Source organism: Anser brachyrhynchus (genome assembly GCF_964034855.1).
Source record: "Anser brachyrhynchus genome assembly, chromosome: 1".
Lineage (NCBI taxonomy): Eukaryota > Metazoa > Chordata > Aves > Anseriformes > Anatidae > Anser > Anser brachyrhynchus.
Window position 1 is genome coordinate 35,094,057 of NC_137694.1, and position 5,475 is coordinate 35,099,531.

Here is a 5,475-nt window from a genome sequence, read left to right on the forward strand (position 1 = left end):
ACCTGCACATCTCCAGAATTCCAAAGACAATAGCCAAGGAAGCTGTGATAGCTACTTAATTTTCTTGTCCATTCTCAATTACATTGTTTATAAGTGGAAAAGAAGTTTGCTGTTTTGCATCAGTTATCTCTATTTGCTAGGTTTCCAAAGGAAGAAAAATAATCTCTAATTCAAGAACAGGCTTATTCTGCGTAGCAACAAATTCCTTTCTGATTGCCAAAATAATAATAATTTTAAAAGTTGGTGTTACTAGGGATATCATATAATGTAATGCATGACAGTTTGTTTAGAGCAGAGAAATCCTACCAACACATTAAATCTTTAACTCACTTTAAGGAATCAGCAACTGTAAATGAGATCACTTGCATGCACAGGCGCACTCAAAGGATAATTTAGGTTTGTATCCTATTGTGATCCCATGTAATATGCACATGCATTTCTTGGAGTAGGCCAAGAAAAATAAGGCTCTGCCTTTCTGTTCGCCTTCACCCTAACTTCAGATGCAGTCAGAGCACATGTCTTTCCCTGACAGATGTCACGCCAACTAGTCAAATCTCATTTCTGGTCCCTAACATTTCTTCTTGATCCACTCTCTGATCAATGAAGGCAATATTTGAAGCAATTTGAAGTTTTTTACTCTCTACTAGCCTATTAATATGTATTCTTTATGAGGTCTGTATCACCTTTCAAAATCTCTTCTATGTTTAGGTGTCTGCAATGAATTTAAATAGCATCTAATGCAAAATGTCTTCATAAAACAAAAACAACAAAAGCAACAACAACAACAAAAGCAACAACAACAACAAAAAACACACACTCAGCAAAGTAGTAGTAAAAATAAGAACAGAATAAGAAGTCATTCAAAATTCCAACAGTTAAATTTCCCTAAGATCTTGTTTATGCGCTATATATTTTAAGATTAATAGCACTTAGTAGAGTTATAATTCACAATTAAAGCAACTTCTTCAGTGACATATATAATCTCATGGGAGACATCAGTGAAGAACTGGTCACAGTCAAAATAATAAATGTAACTTAACTGCTTTACTTAAGGCGTTTCTGTCTGAATGACCAAAATTCCAATTATTTTTAGTTTGAATACTAGCTGTAGACTGATTTAAAAGAGTCTTTTTCTGGCTCCTGGAAATACAGATAATTCTTGTGTTTTGTTCCAGCATCTTGTTAAAGTGAATACATGAGGAGATGCTCAAATAACATCTCTTTATTAATGGTATGAAACTTCTTTATTAATGATATGACAGGAAAAAGAAAAAAAAAAAGGAAAAAAAAAAACAACACTTTTTTTTTCATTAGTCATTATTATTATTATTATACAATTTACAATATTACATCATATTGTTTTTATATGCCATCTGTGTTTTCATACCTAAAACAGTTTAATACATTTAGTCTCTCTCTAATACAGAATATTATATAGAAAGTTTATTTATTTGGGGAATTATAATACTATAATCTGTTTTATTTCAAATTACTGGTTCATAAATTGTCTTTTTTTTTTTTTTCTTGCTTGTGTCTATTCTATTACTTTAGAATAACAATAAATAACAATAAATAAACCTTACAAAGTTCAGCACTGTGTCAGACATTTAGGAAAATATTGGTCTTGCCCCAAGAAGCTAACATTCTAACTTAGAGTTTCCCTGTGATATTGTGATATTTGCTCACAAAGAAAGGATGAAAAGGACAAGTTTACTTTCCTCTTTGATTATTCCCATGTCTTCCTGAAAGATTATGCCTAAACCACAAATAAGAGTGCAAAGAATACCACTAGAACATCAGCAACTAACAGTCTTATCAATATGTTCAGTTTTAAAGTACTCAGATATATTCTACTTCTATGTAACCTCCCTTTGCCATAATGTTTAAGGATAAGTTTCATAGTTGTGAGAAAGCATCATTCTTCCCATAGCTGAAGATATTCAATATGTGCCGTTTCTTGTTGCAGAGTTCATTCTTGCTCCTATTATTTGAAACACTCATGGTTCACTTTCAGAACTCTATTCTTTCTCATCTGTTAATTTTGGCAATAGGCCCACTTACACGATTGTTCTTTGGTGAGAAAGGGGAGAAAATATCATGAGAATTAGCTAACAGGCAATTGAAGCTGATCCTCCAGATTCTCAGATGAGGGCTGTTTGGAAAAGAAATCTAATTTCCAGATTATATGCTTTAGAAGCAATATAGTAAGATAGAATAATTGATCATTTAAGTATACATTCAACAATTTTTTGAATGTTGAAATTATGGAAACATTATTCTGTGACTCTTTCTTCCCCCTCTCTTGATCAGTCACACAAACACCTTGTTCAGTCACAGACCAACAGTTCATCACTCAAACAGCAGGAGACAACTGACAGAAGAGGATGATTCATATAAACTATCACTTGTCTTCTGGCTGTGTGGTCTGGTGAAGAAAAACACAAACATTTTGTTTGTTTTCTTCAGATAATCTCTTCTCTTGGTCGTGGCCATCTTTTTCTAAAGGCTGAACTGACAGGGCAAGATCTAGAGAAGAGGACACAAACAAGCCTACATTGTTATCTCTTGCCTAACGAGATTTTAAAACAGCAAAGATGAGAGAGATACCTCAAGGTCAAAAATAAGTCTATTTGCACAAAAAATGTATTGGTGATTTCAGTTAAACTGATTTGCTGGTTGTCTATACATCTTTAAGAAGCTGGAGTACATCTTTCATCATAAAATATTTCTTTATCGATCATTCCATTCTTCCACAATAAATAAGATATTGTAAGCAGAAAAAAATGGAACATTTGCTAATCAGGCATCACAAGAAGCAACAGCCACTTGTGAGTCAGTCTTCCTGATCAAATTCAGTCTTTCTGATCAAATATCAGGTTAACTTATGTTTTGCCTTAATGTGCTCAGCAAAATCAGAAATTGATTTGAATGCTATTTTCTATGACTTTATTGAAGACTTGGAGCTTCAAAAGATCAAGGTATTTTTCTCTCATCTTTGAACAGATATATGACACTTGAATAATTTTTTGGCCTGCTAGTGCAACTCTGTCATGAACAATTTAAAGTTTAATATTGTCTTTGCACTGATGTACCCATCATCTCTGTAATGGCATTCTGCTATTTTTCTTTAATTTTAAATATAGAAATTAAGATTGGTTTTAGTTCTGTTTTAAAGTTATTTTCCTATTATTTTTGTTTATTTAGATATCCAGCGTGATAACATTGATCACATTTTTTTAATTTATGTTACATAAGATATATAGATATATTTGCTTTTAGAAATTACTGAATAAAGCAAGATTAGTTAAATGACATCACAAAAGACACACTGAAATATGTAAAAATAATTTTAGTGAGAGTAATTATACACCTAATTTAAATTATAAACTGTATAAGGATTTAAGTAGTATTTTTTCATTGATTGAGTTTTTACTCCCCATAAAGTTTATCTCACAAATAAAAGTTATTTTCAGATTACCTACCATTTTAGAACTAAAATGTACTTATTTTATTTTTTTTATTTTATTTTATTTTATTTTATTTTATTTTATTTTTACACATATATTTAAAACCTTAGAAAGAACAAATAACTTCTTTCTGGAGTTATAGTTCTTGTCTAAGAAATGTTATTTTATATAAGATGTTATTAGAATGCTAATATTGAAAGAGAACTTCCCCTAGTGACAACGAACAAAACCTACTGCATTTTTAATCAATACAGACACTGAAGTGTGTAAAATTAAACCACTAGTTGCACAGAAAGGATGCCTGTAACTGTCTTGAATGTTTGTAGGCTTTCCAAAGAGCTTAACTGAAGCTGAATTGAAAACTGAATGTCCAAATGCATTTGACAATAACTGTGAAGGCAATCACTTCAGAATATTTATCTGTTCAACCACTCTGAATAAAACAAACAAAAACCACATCAAATAACAACAAGGATATAATTAAAAAAAAAAAATAACTTGGAAATTATTATTTGCTGATTTTGTTCATTTTCATCTTATTCTAGAAATCTCATCTGTGGCAAAATAGAGTCATAAAAGTTAATCTGAAGCTTCTGCCTTTAAACTGTGACAAACTTTTGAACGGGATATTAAGTTACTCCAGCAGAATTTTGCCCAAACAGCAAAATATGACAACTTTTGCACACTGAATGAAATGAACGTGACCCACAACTACTTTGTGTCATTCGAAGTTATATATATTGGTGCAAAATGAGTATTAATTACATCTATGATGATTTAGGAATATTTCGAAAGTCTATTTATATTTAGTTTGCAAAAATATAAATGACAGCACAAAACAAAATTAGTGGAGAGTTAGGTTTACCTAACAGTAACTGATTAAGATTTTATGTCTTGTGGTTTTAATTTTTCATATTAATCTTTCTGCTTGACACCTTCTCACATATTCATTTTTATCTTCAAATTACCTAATATTTTGAGACTTTTTTATTTTTCTTTATTAATCCACAGACATGCAGAGAGGACAATACAATATTAAGATTCACAAGAAAAAGAAAGGGAAGGAAGGAAGGAAGGAAGGAAAGAAGGAAGGAAGGAAGGAAGGAAGGAAGGAAGGAAGAAGGAAGGAAGGAAGGAAGGAAGGAAGGAAGGAAGGAAGGAAGGAAGGAAGGAAGGAAGGAAGGAAGGAAGGAAGGAAGGAAGGAAGGAAGGAAGGAAGGAAGGAAGGAAGGAAGGAAGGAAGAAGGAAGGAAGGAAGGAAGGAAGGAAGGAAGGAAGGAAGGAAGGAAGGAAGGAAGGAAGGAAGGAAGAAGGAGAGAGAGAAAGAAAGAGAGAGAGAGAGAAGGAGAGAGAGAGGAGAGAGAGAGAAAGAGAAAGAAAGAAAGAAGAGAGAGAAAAAGAGAAAGAGAAAGAGAAAGAAAGAGAAAGAGAAAGAGAAAGAGAAAGAGAAGAGAAGAGAAGAGAAAGAAAAAGAGAAAGAGAAAGAGAAAGAGAAAGAGAAAGAGAAGGAGAAGGAGAAGGAGAAGGAGAAGGAGAAGGAGAAGGAGAAAGAGAAAGAGAAGGAGAAGGAGAAGGAGAAGGAGAAGGAGAAGGAGAAGGAGAAGGAGAAGGAGAAGGAGAAGGAGAAGGAGAAGGAGAAGGAGAAGGAGAAGGAGAAGGAGAAGGAGAAGGAGAAGGAAAAGGAAAAGGAGAAGGAGAAGGAGAAGGAGAAGGAGAAGGAGAAGGAGAAGGAGAAGGAGAAGGAGAAGGAGAAGGAGAAGGAGAAGGAGAAGGAAAAGGAGAAGGAAAAGGAGAAGGAAAAGGAAAAGGAGAAGGAAAAGGAAAAGGAAAAGGAAAAGGAAAAGGAAAAGGAAAAGGAAAAGGAAAAGGAAAAGGAAAAGGAAAAGGAAAAGGAAAAGGAAAAGGAAAAGGAGAAGGAGAAGGAGAAGGAGAAGGAGAAGGAGAAGGAGAAGGAGAAGGAGAAGGAGAAGGAGAAGGAGAAGGAGAAGGAGAAGGAGAAGGAGAGAAG

General features: G+C 33.2%; 1 long non-coding RNA gene across 1 annotated transcript in view; it reads right to left on the bottom strand.

The window, feature by feature from the left end:
• Positions 1-1,372: 1,372 nt before the first annotated feature.
• LOC308178645 overlaps positions 1,373-5,475 on the bottom strand; it is a 19,519-nt gene continuing 15,416 nt past the window's right edge. Inside the window, exon 4 of the long non-coding RNA XR_013939869.1 lies at positions 1,373-2,526. This is a non-coding gene — a long non-coding RNA (uncharacterized lncRNA). The remainder of the gene's footprint in view (positions 2,527-5,475) is intronic.